The following is a 19,206-nucleotide window of genomic DNA, read 5'->3' on the forward strand; positions in this document are numbered from 1 at the left end:
TCAGGCATCGGACACTCTTATGGCTCTCTCTTAAACAGTCTTGGGCTCCTCAAGCAGGGTTCAGATAAAACAAACCCAGAACTTCCAACCAGAAGTTTTATTTTATTTCTAGTAGAAAACAATAGTTTAAGGAAAGCTATAGATTAACTCCAGCAAAGCTCAATGCCATGCCCAGAGCATGAAGAAGACCTCAGACCTCTGACCCTCAAAGTGGTGACAAGAGCTTCGGGATCAGCGACAGAGAAGAAGGCCACAATTTCCCTCAGAATGATTTTCTGAGCAGAAGAAATTCCCTCATATATTAATCTCCCTGCTCCCTCATGTATTGCTGTAATTCATTCATTATATTCTTATTCCATATCAATTGTCAGGACAGGACAGAGAGCTGACAATTGCGGATCACAGTAAACAGTTTATTGACGTAATCCAAAAGAGTAATCAAAAGGCAAGCAAGGTTCAAAAACAGGGAGCAAACAGTACCTCAGAGAATAAGCAATAGCGTAGTCGAAAATCAGGCAGAGTTCTAAAACCGAAGAATACAGACAGTACCAAAAGGGACGAGGCAGGAGACGTAAACCGGAATAACAAGCAAGAAGTAGGCAACAAGAAATCGTCAGACTGATAACAAGAGAATGCGTTGTAAGCTGGGATAAACCACGGCAATACTCAGCAGAGAACAATTCAGTGATAGGTGTATATATAGGGAAACAAACAGGTGTGCATGATTAGAATTCAGGTGAGGGAGACCGGTGGATAGTAATGTGACTATTGGGTGCGTTCTGGGAATTGGAGTCCTGGGATGTAGGCGTGACAGTACCCCCCCCCAAAGGCACCGGAGGAGGCCTGGAACGAGGACGGCCACGACGATGACCGCCCAGCGGAACGGAGTCACCAGAGCTAGGGACAACTGCACATGCGGAGGGCTGAGACTGACGTGGGTTTCTGGATCGAGACGTGGAAAGGGGCGGAGCGGGATAGGAGATTGATCCTCTAGGGCGACCTCTGGGACGGGGAGCCGGCTTCTCAGGATAGCGAGAGTGGAATGCCAACACGAGACCTGGGTCATAGACGTCCTTTGCAGGTACCCACGAATGCTCCTCTGGACCGTACCCTTCCCAATCAATAAGATACTGAAGAACCCCCCCACGTCTATGTGAATCCAGCACCTCACGCACAGCATATGTAGAAGAGTCTCCAAAGTCAACAGCCGTGGGTGGAACATCGTCGGGCAGCAACTCATTCAAAGGACCTGGAACCACAGGTTTGAGGAGAGACACATGAAAGGAATTAGAAATACGATATTGAGCAGGTAGCTCCAATTTATAGGTAACTTAATTTTACCAGAAACACGAAAAGGACCAATATACTTTGGCAGGAGTTTCCTGCACCTCCCTTCAAACCTGATATCCTTAGTAGCCAACCACACCCTTTCCCCAATTTGGAATGACGGAGAACTCGATCTGTTCTTATTAGCCTGTTCCTTATATCGGAAAAGGGCCTCTGAGATGTGTTGATTAGTTTCCTCCCACACCTCCTCACTGCGTCTCATCCACGAGTCCACTGATGGAATTCCTGATATTACTGCAGTCTAGGGTGCCAACGGGGGTTGATAACCTAAAATACACTGAAAGGGGGTGAGTCCTGTAGTTGAGTTCACCAGGGAGTTTTGTGCTATTTCAGCCCACACCAAGTATTGGGACCAGTCTTGTAGATTCTCATGGCAATACATACGTAAAACTTTTCCCAGTTCTTCATTGACCCGCTCACACTGACCATTGCTCTGGGGATGATATCCAGAGGTAAGACTAACATTCACTCCTAAATGTTCAAAGAAGGCTTTCCAAACATGTGAAGTAAACTGAGGACCTCGATTAGATAAGATATCTTCGGGAATTCCATAATGACAAAAAATATGTGTGTAAATAGCCTTAGCTGTATCCAGGGCAGTGGGTAATGATGGAAACGGTATGAACTTAACCCCCCTAGAGAACCGATCAATTACAGTGAGTACTGTAGTACTTCCTTCAGATAGAGGTAAGTCTGTGACAAAGTCAAGTGCTAAGTGTGACCAGGGACGTTCTGGAACCAGTAGAGGCATTAATTTACCTGCAGGAAGAGTTTTTGGTGTCTTTGACTGGGCACAAACTGAACACGATGCAATAAACTTTCTGACATTTCTCTTAATGTCCCCCACCAATAACGTGCAAGAATAAGCTGTGTAGTGCGTCTCTCTCCGGGGTGACCAGATGACAGGAACGAATGGGCCCAGGTAATCAACCTATCTCTAAATTCAGGCGGTACATACGTTTTACCTTCAGGACATACTTCAGGCACCCCTTTAGACCTATTTTCTTGTTCAATATGTTCATCTGATTCCCATCTAATGGCAGACACTGAAACGGAAGGAGGTAGTATAAAATCAGTGGATTGTTCACTGTTCTCCCTTAATTCATTCTGATTTATACGAGAGAGCGCATCAGCCTTAAGGTTACAACTACCTGGACGGAACGTAATGGAGAACCGAAACCGAGAGAAAAACAGTGACCACCTGGCTTGCCGAGAATTCATTCGTTTTGCAGTACGTAGATATTCTAGATTCTTGTGGTCTGTTAGAACTGTGAAAGGATGTAGAGAACCCTCTAGCCAGTGCCTCCATTCCTCCAGAGCTAATTTTACTGCTAGAAGTTCTCTATCACCGATGCCATAGTTTTGTTCCGCAGGTGATAATTTGTGTGAAAAAAAGCAATAGGGTGTAACTTAGGAAATTCTCCACTAGGTTGAGACAGTACCGCCCCTATACCCATCTCCGATGCGTCGACCTCAACAACGAAGGGAAGTTCGGGATCTGGATGCTTTAAAATGGGAACAGTAGTGAAAGCAGTCTTGAGACAGTCAAAAGCACCCTGTGCCTGAGGAGACCAACACGACCGTTGGGGACTACCCTTCAGTAATGCAGTAAGTGGGGCTGCAATAGAACTCAAGTTCCTAATAAATCTTCTATAAAAATTTGCAAATCCTAAAAAGCGTTGAAGATCTTTAAAATTTTTCGGGACTGGCCAGTTCACTACCGCCTCAATTTTCCGGTCGTCCATAACTATACCAGACACACTGATGACATATCCTAAAAATGAAATGGTTTGCTGGTGGAATTCACATTTTTCTCCCTTAACATAAAGATTATTCTCCTTTAAACGCTGAAGCACCTGACTGACTTGAGTTATGTGTGTTTTGACATCTGGGGAGTAAATCAAGATGTCATCTATATATGCTATTACAAATTTTCCTAACATATCTCTGAATATGTCATTAATAAATTCCTGGAACACTGATGGAGCGTTTGCCAGCCCATAGCTCATCACCAAATACTCATAGCGACCTTTGGTAGTACTAAAAGCTGTTTTCCATTCGTCACCTTCCTTAATTCGAATGAGGTTGTAGGCACTATGAAGATCTAACTTAGAGAAAATTGTAGCACCTCTAAATTGCTCTAATGCAACCGGAATAAGGGGTAGGGGGTATGCAATTTTTTTAGTTATATCGTTCAGGGCATGATAGTCTATACAAGGCCTTAATCCACCATCTTTTTTCTTGACAAAGAAGAACCCAGATGCTATCGGAGACTTAGATGATCATATAAACCCTTGTGTCAAAGCTTCTTCAACATATTCCTCCATGACTCACTCCTCCTCCAAATTTAGGGGGTAAATATGTGATTTGGGTAAAGTAGCACCTTCTACGAGTTCTATGGCACAGTCATATGGTCTATGTGGAGGTAATTTTGTAGCTTTGGTTTTACTGAACACTTCTGAGTACTGAGAATATTCTGAGGGAATTTGTACTGATAAATTTGAATCAGGGCTCTCCACCGAAGTGGAATGGATAGAAATGTGATTAATGGCTAAACAATTGGTTTGACAGAAGGTGGACCAGGACACGATCTCGCGCTGACTCCAAGAGATAACTGGGTTATGAATTTCTAACCATGGTAATCATAAAATGATCTGAACAGGAACTGTCTCTTGAGAGATAAGATCTCCTCCAATGGGAAGGCCATCAAAAGCTCGGACTTGGACTTGCTTGCACAACAGTTTCGTCTTGATTTTCAGCCGGGTGATGAGGGTTTGGTGAATGAAGTTTCCTTCGGCTCCAGAATCAATTAATGCTGGAACGACAAGAGAAGTTCCTTGGCAGTACACTTTGACAGGTATGAGAAAGGATTTTGAAATTAACCCTTTTGTGGGTACACTCACCACTTTAGCATACGAAGTCTGCTATTATGTTTATACTGCGGAGGATCTGATCATATTCAACGTGATTGTACACGAAGTCCTCCCTGGATTTTGTGTCGGGACTCGCTGAGGACATCGTGTACAATCACGTTGAATATGATCAGATCCTCCGCAGTATAAACCTAATCCACCGTGGAGACGATGCAGGCATTCCTCTTGAGAAAGCCGCATAGGATCCGGAGGAAGACTAGGACAGGGAGTTTAACTGGAACTTTGTACCGGGCGGAAAGAAAAGCCAGGAACGGATTGACGCTTGACAATGTTTTGTCTCTGACACGGAGTCTGGGGCCGTTTCTGCAGGAGTTGGTCTAGGCGGATGGATAAAGAGATTAACTGATCCAGGGATAATCCGTCATCGCGACAAGCCAGTTCTGTAAGTATCTCTGGATTGAGACCATTCCGAAAAACATTAATTAATGCAGGTTCATTCCACCCATTTCCAGCCGCAATATTCCGAAACTCTAACGCATAAGCGGATGCTGTTCGAGCTCCTTGCTTAAGAGTGAGAAGAATCTCACCACAGGGACGTCCCTCGGTAGCATGGTCAAATACCTCACGGAATGTAGTGACAAATTCGGGGTATGTGTTATTGACAATATTGTCCCAAATTGCGGTGGCTCTCAAGTGCCTTACCAGACAGATGGGAGATCAGAAAAGCGATTTTTGCCTGATCGTTACTGGGAGGCGAATTCTCAAAAAATATAGAACATTGTAGTAAAAATCAGCTACATTTAGCCGGATCACCCTCAAAAATCTCCGGTTTACTGACAGGATAACGTGAAGTAGAACTAGCAGACACTATAGGAGGACTAGGGTTAGGGCTAGGAGCAGGAATACGGGCTATAAGGGCGTTCACGCTCTCCAACACCTGTTTAAGTTGGAGCTGTTGACTCTGTTGTTGTTGAGCGAGAGAGTCGTAATTGACGTAATCCAAAAGAGTAATCAAAAGTCAAGCAAGGTTCAAAAACAGGGAGCAAACAGTACCTCAGAGAATAAGCGAAAAGTGTAGTCGAAAATCAGGCAGAGTTCTAAAACCGAAGAATACAGACAGTACCAAAAGGGACGAGGCAGGAGACGTAAACCGGAATAACAAGCAAGAAGTAGGCAACAAGAAATCGTCAGACTGATAATAAGAGAATGCATTGTAAGCTGGGATAAACCACGGCAATACTCGGCAGAGAACAATTCAGTGATAGGGGTATATATAGGGAAACAAACAGGTGTGCGTGATTAGAATTCAGGTGAGGGAGACCGCTGGATAGTCATGTGACTATTGGGTGCGTTCTGGGAATTGGAGTCCTGGGATGTAGGCGGGACATCAATATTCATTATTTGATATTACATTTAATAAACCAGTTGTGTGATAAAACCAATCCTTGGTTATTTGTTTGTGTGTGTGCACCTTTCTTGTACAGAATTATTACTTTTAGTATTCATTACTATAATTAATTCTAGCTAATTCTGCTATATTATATGTAAAGTCATCCAACATGACCTATTTGTCCAAGCTAAAATTGGACTGGTAAAGACACTACATATTACTTAATGGCTCCCAAACGTAAAGCTTAACAAAATGAATTAAATAATAAATTATTAATTCAATAATAAGAATTATCATTGACTCCACTATGTAGTATTAATGCTGCAGCAACGTGGGGCATAATTATTTTACTACAACTACATTTTATGAGGTTATTGGAGTAATAATGTAAACATGAGTGTGTTATCCTCAGCTTTATTAACTCTTTGGAGGATTGAAAAGTATCCTTGGTTATGCCAAGGATTGATTAACAGCTTAGAGGTTGGAATAACTACAAAGTAAATTTAATTCAGTTATGGTGGCTATGCAACGAGAAAGTGATAATATGACTATGGCTGCTGTTCAACGTGAAAGCTGTAACTGTGGTTTTCTTCCTCACATGGGGTGCTGGAAATGACTTGAGTATAATACTTGTAAATATTTAGGCCTACTTTATTTGTAAATATATATGTCTGTTTTCTGTTTGAAATTATTATAGAAGTGTTTGTCTCAGTGTTGTGGAGAAAATATGAGGGGTTAAATTAAATTGTGGCGCACATGTTATTGCTTTACCCAGCCTTCTAGGCTCTTAGCAAGTCTTATCTTTTCACCCTCCATTCCTGATTCTCTCACTTTGTGTGTTTGTCTCTGTGTTAACTATAATGGAGCAGGGCAGAGTTGAAATGTAAAAAAACAAAATTTCTAAAGTTGTTGAAAGACCAACTACTGAGAAACATGGTTCTGCACCTACAGAAAAATTAAATCAAAGCAGAACAGGCAAAGGGTAAAAAAAAATGAGCTTTTCATTGACGTTAATAGGCTGAAATCAGAAATTTCTCAGTTGAAACAAGTGGTGAGAGAAGCTAACCTGGTGACTGCTGCATCCAAAATGCCTGACAATTTCACTGCTCAATACCGATCATCAAAGGAGCAAAAAAGATGCATCACAAACCCTTGTATCCAATCAAAGAACTTAAACAAGCTGAGGCAGCAATCTGTGAGCATCAGGAACTAACAGCTCAGATGGCTTTTCGTGCTGATTTTTAAAGTGATTCAGAAGATTCACATGATGAATTAACTGACACTGAATCTTATTCAGAATCATCTGAGGAGGATCAAATTTCCAGTTCTCATACTCACACAGTCTCAGTCAAAGTGAAACCAATGAAATCTGATGCTAAGGCTAAAAGACTAGCTCGAATCAAGATAAAGCATAAAACAATCACAGTTCAAAGTGATTAAAGTTATACTCATCCACAACCAAATCCAAAACCTGACCCTGTTGATGAAGATGCTGGAGGAGGTTCATCATCTCAGGCAAAACAAAAAGGGGATGAGGGATTAGAACAAGCATCTAGACTACAAGTTCAAAGGAGAAAGAAAGTATGTTATAAAACCAGGTACCTCCCACTCCTGATTTGATTGACAAATAGTCAAAAACATTGCCAAATATTTATAGAAGCCCAAAAAAATCATGGGACATTAAAATGCCTGAAGCATATTTATCATCTTAATCCTTTTGATGGTTTGATGATCTTGTGTGTCCTGTTGAAAGGCAGAGTGGACATAGTTACCTGATCAAGTGAATCATGTTGTAGGAACCAAGGATGAAAGTTGTGATGAAGGATGGGAATCTATCAGACTCTTTCTGATAGCCCTGAAACCAGAAGAGATTGACTGGAACAAAATTGCCTAAGGTACACAGAATGTCAACCAAACAGTAAGAGACTATGAAGAACGATTTAAACAAATATGGTTGGAGCATGCTTCTATCAACACTGAGTCAGACTCTCTGGATGAAATCACTGCCCCTCCCCTTAGGAGTGGATTTATCAATGGCTTGAGACCAGAAATTGCTGTTGCTCTGAAAACACAATACACAGGATGGGATGAACGAACAAAAGGTTTGGAGATGTTGTACAATGGGCATGTGATATTGAGATGGCTCAAAAACTGAGAATTAGAGTGCAGAAGCTTAGTGGACCTGCAAATGCAAAGCAGTCCCAGGGAAGTAAAGGGAAAACAAGTGAACAAGGAGACCCTCAGGCAAATGGTAATTTTTCCAACAAGAAAGGGAAGAAATTCAGAAACTGTGGAATTACTGTCATTACAGTCATTACAACACAGTCATTACTGTGGAAAACAAGAACATTGAAGTTCAAAGATCAACAAAATGCAACTTCTAATGATTGATGACCTTATTGGAAAGGTCAAACAACTGTCTCCAGAGCAGACCTGATGAATTCAGCACTTCAAGGAAACTAGATGATCCTTCTCTGCAGCCTCTGCTAGCAGCCTTACAACAAAATGCAGAAGGCTTTTATGTGTGTGCAACTATCAACAATCATGACATGAACTTCCATTTAGATACTGGCGCTAAAATAACTATCACTTCAAAACTATCAAAACAACTTAACCTGCCATGAACCAATCCCTGCATTAAGGCTACGGCAGTTGGTGGTGGAAATATAAGCATTAAATAGACCCAGCCTGTTATGATGACAATTGGACCTTACAACATGAAAACTAGCATTTGAGTAGGTGGAATTTATTGCCTACTGGGCTTGGATGCATTGGTGCATTTGAACTTAACTCTGTGTATTGAAGAAGGCAAGGTCACCTAGCTACTGAGAAGCCTACGGAAAAATGATCTCAGAGCAATGTGGTCAACAGATAAAAATTATTGCGGGCTTTTGAACATGCCTGCAGTTCATCTGCCGGGAGCAGCACCACCTTGCACCAGACAATACCCAATTAATGGGCAGGACAGACAAGGGAGGTGGACATAAACGCAAGGAATCTTTTATTTAACAGGACCAAAAACAAAACAAACATGAGCAAGGAGTTTCGCAAACTAACCACACGAACAAAACAGGAACAGACAAACAACCGAGAACAGTGGTAGACATGGGAGATGCAGAGAAAGCGAAACACACATCTACATACACACAAACCGACCAGGGAACACTGAAACAAAGGGACGAAGTCCTAGGGGCTGATATAGGGACATGAAGAGAAGCGGCCGGGGCCACAGTCAGGAACAGAACTGGCGGGGGAAACCGCCAGCACAGGAATAGAAGCGGTAGGGGACATCGCCGGCACAGGAACAGAAGTGGCGGGGGACGCCACCGGCACAGGAACAGAAGTGGCGGGGGACGCCGCCTTCACTGAATCAGGAGCGGGGTGGGACGCCACCTTCACTGGATCAGGAGCGGCGTGGGACGCCACCTTCACTGGATCAGGAGCGGCATGGGACGCCACCTTCACTGGATCAACACCTTCACCTCTTCTGCCTTGAGGTTCGAGGCTAACAGCACCAACCCTCAGCAACCCCCCAAAATCTTCCCCGGACCTGAAGGGGCAGTCCTCTGGCGAGGGGAAAACTGCAGCACGCTGCTTCCGCCGACTCCGTTGTTTACGGGGTGTGGAGGACTCCTTAGCCTCCACAACATACCCTGCTGAAGTGTCAGGACCCGAACTGAATGGAGTGCGCCTAATCGCACACCTAGCAAACGGATTCATTGCTATGTCCATTTTTAGCTGTTCGGTTCTTCTGTCATGGTTGGGCAGGACAGACAAGGGAGGTGGACATAAACGCAAGGAATCTTTTATTTAACAGGACCAAAAACAACACAAACACAAGCAAGGAGTTTCACAAACTAACCACACGAATGAATCAGGAACAGGCAGACAACTGAGAACAGGGCTAGACATGGTAGACACAGAGAAAGAGAAACACACATTTACACACACACAAACCAACCAGGGAACACTGAAACAAAGGGACTATATATACAGAGCACTGACAAGGAACACCTGGGGACAGTAACGAGAGAGCAGGACTACAAAGAGACACTGACGAGAGGGCGGAGCTAAGGCGGGACTAAGTAATTACAGCCGTGCATGGGTGGATGCCTACACTGAATTAGCTCAGCCAGTGTTTGAACCTCTTCAAGGGAATCCTCATCCAAAGGAGATAATTGCCCTCAATGATAAGGCACAATCAGCATTTAAAGTGCTGAAGAAATCCCTGTGTGAAGCACCTGCAATGGGTATTCCTAACATTGAGAATCCATTCACTCTGTTTGTCAATTGAATGTAGTGGCTTCATGACAGCTATATTGACAAAAGATCATAGTGGTGAGCAACATCCAGTGGGCCATTACTCAGCAAAATTGGACCATGTAGCTCAGGGTTTTGGGCCATGTTTGAGAGCATTCACAATTTATCTGGCAGTAAAAATGGTGGTTGGACTGGTACTTGACCAAAAGCTAACAGTGAAAGGTCCTCATGCTGTTCATGCTCTGCTGACAATGAGCAAGATCTGCAAGTTAACCCTCTCCATTATTATTCAAAAGGACTTGATCAAGGCAGCCTGTCTTCCTGATCAAGCCATGGAATTTCTACATTAAAATAAATCAAATCTTATTCCCCAGGTTCTATATGGAAAGGATATTACACTAAGACTTCACGTGACAATTAAATTGATACCAGAGAGAAGGAGAATGAATTTAAGACAACTGTGCTGCCATATGGAAGAAGAGCACCCTCAAGTGGTCGCCCTGAGCTACAACCCCACGAGGCATCAAAATAAGTCCGGTGCACTGTTCTGTTGAAATCCCTGATATAACCTAACCTAGATTTGTAAAAATGAATGTGTTTTTATTTCTATTTTCACAAGTGCCTCTTGGTTGAAAACAGTTTGACGACTTTCATAACTTGTGATAACATGACTTTGGAAGAAACCCTTCCTTTATTTCATGTATTATTCTGTATTTGTGTTAAAACTGTTTTGTATATGCTATGTACAACACTCTGTGGAACAACACACTTCGGCTCGCTCAGGGTGTTCTTGGCTTCAGAGATCCAACTATGTTTCTCAACCATGGTGGCTAAAATTTTCAGTCTGAGGGCCTATTTAAAGCACTGAATTCAAATGGCCAACAGAGGTCGCTCTATGGCCTAGACTGCCTATTCCAATTGTGGGTGTCTCTGTAGCAGTCACGTGATACAGCTGAGAGGTTGTTTTTTTTTGCCACAGTGGGCGGAGCTTAGATCGCGCAAGTCAGAAAACTCTCCCAAAAAACACTCAGAGAATGAGACAGATTGTTTTTCGGCCAGGTTTAACATGATAACATATCCTATGAAGTGACTACACTTCTCAAGGATGGCGAAGAAAGCTCTAATTCCTGCCATTTTTTGTTAATTCACCATGAATTAAAAGAATAGACATGTACAGGCCTATTTAAAACACTGAATTCAACTGACCAGCAGAGGTCGCTGTGTGGTTTAGACTGCCTGTTCCAATTGAGAGTGTCTCTATAGCTGTCACGTGATACAGCTGAGAGGTTTTTTTTTTTTTTTAAATTGATTTATTTATTTATATGATATTGTATTTCACAGGGTCAGGGGGCCCTAGGTTCCCGCTCCGCTCCGCCTTCGGCTCGCTCAGGGTGTTCTTGGCTTCAGAGATCCAACTATGTTTCTCAACCATGGTGGCTAAAATTTTCAGTCTGAGGGCCTATTTAAAGCACTTAATTCAAATGGCCAACAGAGGTCGCTCTATGGCCTAGACTGCCTATTCCAATTGTGGGTGTTTCTGTAGCAGTCACGTGATACAGCTGAGAGGTTTTTTTTTTTTTTTTGCCACAGTGGGCGGAGCTTAGATCGCGCAAGTCAGAAAACTCTCCCAAAAAACACTCAGAGAAAGAGACAGATTATTTTTCGGCCAGGTTTAACATGATAACATATCCTATGAAGTGACTACACTTCTGAAGGATGGCGAAGAAAGCTCTAATTCCTGCCATTTTTTGTTAATTCACCATGAATTAAAAGAATAGACATGTACAGGCCTATTTAAAACACTGAATTCAACTGACCAGCAGAGGTCGCTGTGTGGTTTAGACTGCCTATTCCAATTGAGAGTGTCTCTATAGCTGTCACGTGATACAGCTGAGAGGTTTTTTTTTTTTTTTAAATTGATTTATTTATTTATATGATATTGTATTTCACAGGGTCAGGGGGCCCTAGGTTCCCGCTCCGCTCCGCCTTCGGCTCGCTCAGGGTGTTCTTGGCTTCAGAGATCCAACTATGTTTCTCAACCATGGTGGCTAAAATTTTCAGTCTGAGGGCCTATTTAAAGCACTGAATTCAAATGGCCAACAGAGGTCGCTCTATGGCCTAGACTGCCTATTCCAATTGTGGGTGTTTCTGTAGCAGTCACGTGATACAGCTGAGAGGTTTTTTTTTTTTTTTTGCCACAGTGGGCGGAGCTTAGATCGCGCAAGTCAGAAAACTCTCCCAAAAAACACTCAGAGAAAGAGACAGATTATTTTTCGGCCAGGTTTAACATGATAACATATCCTATGAAGTGACTACACTTCTGAAGGATGGCGAAGAAAGCTCTAATTCCTGCCATTTTTTGTTAATTCACCATGAATTAAAAGAATAGACATGTACAGGCCTATTTAAAACACTGAATTCAACTGACCAGCAGAGGTCGCTGTGTGGTTTAGACTGCCTATTCCAATTGTTGGTGTCTCTATAGTTGTCACGTGATGCAACTGAGAATTTTTTTTTTTTTTTTTTTTTTTTTTTTTTTTTTTTTTTTTTTTTTTTTTTTTTTTTTTTTTTTTTTTATTTATGGACGAACCGGGGTATATAAGGGGGTCGGCTTCTCCCAAGAGCCGTCATTCTGTCACGATGGATAGCTGCCCGCTTTGCGAACAAGCCATTGCCACGGATCTGACTTTTCACCTTGCCGTCTTCCATCAACTCGGACCGGACGACGTAGCCTTCCTCCGAGAACTGGACCGAAGCGGGGAGAACTCGTCACAGCTCGACTGCCCTCTCTGTCTCTCTCTTCGTCGGCTGATCACCTGGGCTCGGCGCATTCCCTCAAAGGCCTTGCCCTTCGGATCGCACTTTCTGCCGCTCGACGCCTTCGCACCATCCACCTTCTGCATCACCATCAAGAGGCTAAGCCGTTGAACTCTCCACCGCCCTCGGGATCCTGTTCCCCGGACCCTGCCTCACCGGACCCTGCCTCGCCGGGCCCAGCCACAACGGGCCCAGCCACGCCGGAGCCAGTCGACCGCAACTACCAACCGAGCGAGCCTTCCCCTGCCGAATCCACCTCGGACACAGATTCGGAGACCGAGCTTGCACGGCGAACCTCCCGGGGGAAGCAGCTCGTGGTCCCGCATCGGTTTCGGGACACCTACGCCAGCCGTTTGGTAGATGAGTTCCAGGAGTTCAACCTCAGGGCCGATGCATCCCAGATAGACGTTGAAAACTCTTGCCAGCGACAGGGCCACATTATCCGATTCCTGCTTCACTGCGCCCCGGCCGGCTGCGAATTCACAGACCTGTCATTCGTTCATCACTCCAGCATTTCGACTTGGGTCCAGAGCCTGCAGAAGCTGGGATACACTTTGGGTCATTTTAGACATCCAGAGGGGAGGCAACCCAAACCATCCCCTTAGCCCAGAGGTGTGCCACTCCTCGGGCTTTAAATTCGCATCACCGGGGTCCATGGAAGTCATTTTAGACCTCCAGAGGGGAGGCAACCCAAACCATCCCCTTAGCCCAGAGGTGTGCCATTCCTCGGGCTTGTGTATTCGCATCACCAGGGTCTACGGAAGGCCGGACTTTGGGTACTTCCAGGAAAGTTGAGCGGACATTCCCATTTTTTCAAGCCCATCGGGGCACCACTCCCTTGGGCATAGCATTTTGCATCGTTGTTACCCAAACTTGTGTCTGATTTTACGCCTCCCTAATATCCCGACGGGACCAGGCTGGAAAACCATATGCCCACAGAATTCAAGGCATCAGAACCTCGTTCGTATGGCCGACAACAGTGCACCTCCCTCGGACTCACTACAAGGCTTGAGGGGGTCATGAATTTGCTTAAAATATTAGTTGCACGACTTAGAAATTTTTCACTTAAAAATCATAGACCTCCAGAGGAGAGGACGGGCTTATCGCCACTTTAGCCCAGAGGTCATTACTCCTCGGGCTTGAAATTCGCATCACCGGGGGTCTTTGGATGTGTGGACTTAGTTTTTTTAAACATCCACAGTGAAGGCCGGGCTTACCTTCACATAAGCCCAGAGGTCATCACTCCTCGGGCTTGAAATTCGCATCACCGGGGGTCTTTGGATGTGTGGACTTAGTTTTTTTTTTAAACATCCACAGTGAAGGCCGGGCTTGCCTCCACATAAGCCCAGAGGTCATCACTCCTCGGGCTTGAAATTCGCATCACTGGGGTCTTTGGATGTGTGGACTTAGTTTTTTTAAACATCCACAATGAAGGCCGGGCATACCTCCACATAAGCCCAGAGGTCATCACTCCTCGGGCTTGAAATTCGCATTACCGGGGTCTAATGGAAGTCTGGACTTAGTTTTTGGTGACTTCCAGGGAGATTAGGCGTAAAACTCCCAATATTCAAGCCCAGAATCGAACCACAGCCTCATGCATGTCATAGTTACAAAGGGTGTACCCAAACTTTCATCGTTTGTAAAGTAACCCTAATGTCCTGACGGCACCACTCTGGAAACACCCGCGCCCTTTGAATTTGGGCTCTCGAAGGTGCTCCTTTTCGGGCTTGCTACTCGGACGAAGAGGGTCAAGAATTTTTTCTAAGTCCGACTTTAAAACGTCCCACTGGGAGACCACTAGGGTTTGCACTTGACCAAAAAATGAGAGCTGAATTGAATTTTCACATCTCAGACCCTTTGTATGTTTCAATTTAATAAAAAAAAAAAGGAATTGACCCCGATTTTTAACGCCTCCCCGAATTTAGTTCACTATTCCCGGGGTGGACAATTTCATTTTATGGGTGGTTTCCATCATCAGCCAATACATTAAGAACACCTCTTTCTGGGCTTAGATAAGGCTTGCGCCCGCTCCCTACCTTCTGGGGCTTATTCACCCCAACGCTCTGGTCCCCTGAGTCGGCCTGCATTTCACATAATTCCCCCTGCCTCCGGAGGCTTCCCCCGGCCTCCACCTCCGGGGATAACACCCCCACCTCAACACATACCCTCGCCCAAGCCCTGGTCCCCTAAATCGGCCTCATTCAAACCATCGCCCCAGTCCTACCCTCCGGGGATAAGACCCCCATCTCCACCCACACCCATGCCCGACCCCTGGTCCCCCAACTCAGCCTCACTCACACCATCGCCCCGCTCCTAACCTCCGGGGCTCAACCTCCAGGAACCTAGCGCACCACTCGAACCTATCCAGCCCACACTTAAGCCCCCCTCCTCGGACTAAACCAATCAGCTGGTAGACCTGAAATTTTAAACCGCGTGAATTACGGTTCTCTATTGCCCCAGGCTCGGAGCACATTTTTCGGCCATGGGACCTCCAAGGGAGGCCCTTCTTGGCTCCGTCAACATTTCTTTAAGTCTCATTCCGCCCACTGCGAGACCTCAGTTTTTAAACCGCGTGAATTACGGTTCTCTATCGCCTCGGGCTCGGAGCACTTTTATCGGCCATGGGACCTCCGAGGGAGGCCCTTCTTGGCTCCGTCAACATTCCTTTAAGTCTCATTCCACCCACTGCAAGACCTGAAGAAACTTCCACGGACTAAGGGAACTACCTACCTTCCTATGCCCACCCGTGGCTCACACTGACCGGTGTACGTTTTCGCCCACTGCGAGACCCGCTACCAACTACTACCCAAAGGAAATTAAATAAATAAATAAATAGGGGATTTACTCATTTACCCAATGCCCACTCCCCGGCTCCCTAAACCGGGGGATGACGTCCGGAGGCATGCGCCCCCTCCGGTCTTCGACCAGGGGTGCCCCATAGTGCTGGTTTGAGGCAGAATAGACCCTAGCCACGTCCCCATCTTAGCACCCCCCATATAGAGCCCTCTCAATCAGCCGTGCCAGTTAGTTACGTCCGCTCAGGGGACACTCGCGCCCGCCCGTTTGCTGAGCATGGGTCTTTAAACACTCCACAGCGCACGGTATAAGGCTGACGGTGCCGACTTTCAGCTTTCAAAGACGGGTATAAAATTTAAAGATTTCCCCGACCGATAGCCGACACACCCCCTGCACCGGCCCAGTGTTGCTGGCATGGGTTGAAACTTTGACCCTTCGCAGCTCATGGGATATGGTTCACGGGAGACGTTCTGTACAGACACATAACCATCATTTAGGCAAAGCCATAGAGAGATGAGGCGTATACGAAGGCACCCGGACGGAGTGAGGCAGAGGCCCGAAGACCACCTCGTACTCACACTATGGGTTCAGTACGTAATTAATACCTGGAAAATTGATTGACTCTCACCCGGACGGTGCAGGCTAGGGGCCGGGCCCTTCCTTCAATAGGATCCCGACCCTAAGGCACCACCGATGCGGACATTTTAACGGACGCAACTGTGGTGGACTATACCGACCGATCGACTAAGTCTCCCTCGGAACCATTCTGGACAAGCGGACGTTACCCCGTGTTCAATGGGGGTGGTCCCCGAGCCATAGAGGCTGGAGCACAAGGCGGGGAGGATCGTTCTAAAAGCCGGTATTCGGATTAGAAGCCTGCCCCTGGTGCTCCGGGTATGCCACATTTAGAACGGGCGTAAAGGATGTCCGTTTAAGGGAAGAGAATGGAAGAGAAATCCTGGCCCCCTCAAAGCGCGAGGAGGTCGGCATAGGTTTTACGATTCGCCCCCAGAGCCTACGGTTAAGTCTGAATTTAAGAAGACGAAGGGGCCGATCCGTAGGCCGGACCCCTGCGAGCTTCCACGGTCTACGGATGTCTCGACTTAGGTTTTGAAAACATCCACAGGGGGGGCCGGGCATACCACCACCCTTAGCCCAGAGGTCATCACTCCTCGGGCTTGAAATTCACATCACCGGGGTTCTACGGATGTCTCGACTTAGGTTTTGAACACTTCCAGAGGGGGGGCCGGGCATACCACCACCCTTAGCCCAGAGGTCATCACTCCTAGGGCTTGAAATTCACATCACCGGGGTCAACGGTTCTCTCAACTTAGGTGTTGAACACGGGGGCTGGGCATACCACCACCCTTAGCCCAGAGGTCATCACTCCTCAGGCTTGAAATTAACATCACCGGGGTTCTACGGATGTCTCGACTTAGGTTTTGAACACTTCCAGAGGGGGGGCCACGCTTACCACCACCCCCCAGAGGGCGTCACTCATTGGGCTTGCAATTCGCATCACTGGGGTCTACGGATGTCTCGACTTAGGTTTTGAACACATCCAGAGAGTGGGGCCGGTCTTACCACCACCCTTAGCCCAGAGGGCGTCACTCCTCGGGCATGTCACTTCGCATCACCAGGGTCTACGGATGTCTCGACTTAGGTTTTGAACACATCCAGGGAAGTTGAGCAAACATTCCCATTATTTCAAGCCCATCGGGTCACCACTCCCTTGGGCATAGCATTTCGAATCATTGTTACCCAAACTTATGTCTGATTTAATGCCTTCCTAATATCCTGACGGGACCAGGCTGAGAAACCATATGCCCACAGAATTCAAGGCATCTGAACCCCTTTCGTATAGCCGACAACGATGAACCTCCCTCGGACTCACTACAAGGCTTGAGGGGGTCCTGATTTTTCTTAAAATCTCAGGTGCGGGACTTAGAAAATTTTCACTTGAAAACCAGAGACCTCCAGAGGAGAGACCGGGGTTATCACCACCCTTAGCCCAGAAGGCACCACTCATTGGGCATGTCACTTCGCATCGCCGGGGTCTACGGATGTCTCGACTTAGGTTTTGAACACTTCCAGAGGGGGGCCCCGGGCATACCACCACCCTTAGCCCAGAGGTCATCACTCCTCGGGCTTGAAATTCACATCACCAGGGTCAACGGTTCTCTCAACTTAGGTTTTGAACACGGGGGCTGGGCATACCACCACCCTTAGCCCAGAGGTCATCACTCCTCGGGCTTGAAATTAACATCACTGGGGTTCTACGGATGTCTCGACTTAGGTTTTGAACACTTCCAGAGGGGGGGCCGCGCTTACCACCACCCTAGCCCAGAGGTGAGTCACTCCTCGGGCTTTAAACTCGCATCACCGGGGTCTACGGATGTATCGACTTAGGTTTTGAACACTTCCAGAGGGGGGGGGTCGGGCTTACCACCACCCTAGCCCAGAGGTGAGTCACTCCTCGGGCTTTAAATTCGCATCACCGGGGTCCTACGGATGTCTCGACTTAGTTTTTGGGTCACTTCCAGTGAGATTAGGCGTAAAACTCACAAAATTCATGCCCAGAGACGAACCAGAGCTTTGAGCTTGTCATAGTTACATAGGGTGTACCCAAACTTTCATCGTTTTAAAAGTAACCCTAATGTCCTGACGGCGCCACACTGGAAACGCCCATGCCCTTCGAATTTGGGCTTCTCGAAGGTGCTACTTTTCGGGCTTGAAACAAGGACGGAGTGGGTCAAAAATTTTTACCTTAACAACAACCTAGGGTTAACCACTGGAAGACCTGCCTTATTTGACTTCAACGTTAGCCTCATTCCGCCCACTGCTAGACCTGAGTCTTTAAACCGTGTGAATTACGGTTCTCTATCGCTCCGGGCTCGGAGCACTTTTTTCGGCCATGGGACCTCCAAGGGAGGCCCTTCTTGGCTCCGTCAACATTCCTTTGTCTCATTCCGCCCACTGCGAGACCTCAGTTTTTAAACCGCGTGAATTACGGTTCTCTATCGCCCCGGGCTCGGAGCACTTTTATCGGCCATGGGACCTCCGGGGTGAGGCCCCCCTGGCTCCTGCAGTATTCCCCTAAATCGCATCCAGGATTATATAGGGGAGTACCCTCCTCCCCTATGCCCGCCACCGGCTCTCTCTAACCGGTGTATGGACTCTCGGGGCCCGCGCCCAGAGAACCAGAGGTTCAGAAATTGCACCAAGTCCAATTTCACCCACTGCGAGACCTGGACTGCTCCGGAGGGCCGGGGGGGGGGGGGGTGTTAGGCATTCGCCTTCCCCCGACAAATGTTTGAGTGGACGGGATGACTTTCAATGGATCGCGGTATATGCACCCGCTCTGCCACTTACAACACCCGCACTCCGAATCAGGTCGTTTACGAGTCATTTCACACCCGGATCAAGAGACATTTGCTTTCACGAGGGAGGTGGACCGAGGCGTTCATTAGCCCCGGTCCGGTTCCAGTGTCATGCGGCTCTCGTCACCGGCGGTGGGGAGGAAACCGCCTCCCACAGCGGCTATCCAAGACCAAGCTCACCGATGCTGGGCGCGGATGTATCGCTCCTTCTAGGCGGGATTCCGACTTAGAGGCGTTCAGTCGTAAGCCCTCGGATGATAGCCTTGCACCAGTGGCTGCACAGCCAAGCGCGAGTACCATGTATCCGAACCTGCGGTTGCTCTCGTACTGGGCTGGATTACTA

At 46.5% G+C, this 19,206-nt stretch overlaps 1 pseudogene; it reads right to left on the reverse strand.

Annotated features, from left to right (window-relative positions):
- Nucleotides 1–18,788: 18,788 nt before the first annotated feature.
- Nucleotides 18,789–19,206, reverse strand: part of LOC136676148 (28S ribosomal RNA) — a 4,383-nt pseudogene continuing 3,965 nt past the window's right edge.

The sequence above is a fragment of the Hoplias malabaricus genome, chromosome X1 (assembly GCF_029633855.1).
Source record: "Hoplias malabaricus isolate fHopMal1 chromosome X1, fHopMal1.hap1, whole genome shotgun sequence".
Lineage (NCBI taxonomy): Eukaryota > Metazoa > Chordata > Actinopteri > Characiformes > Erythrinidae > Hoplias > Hoplias malabaricus.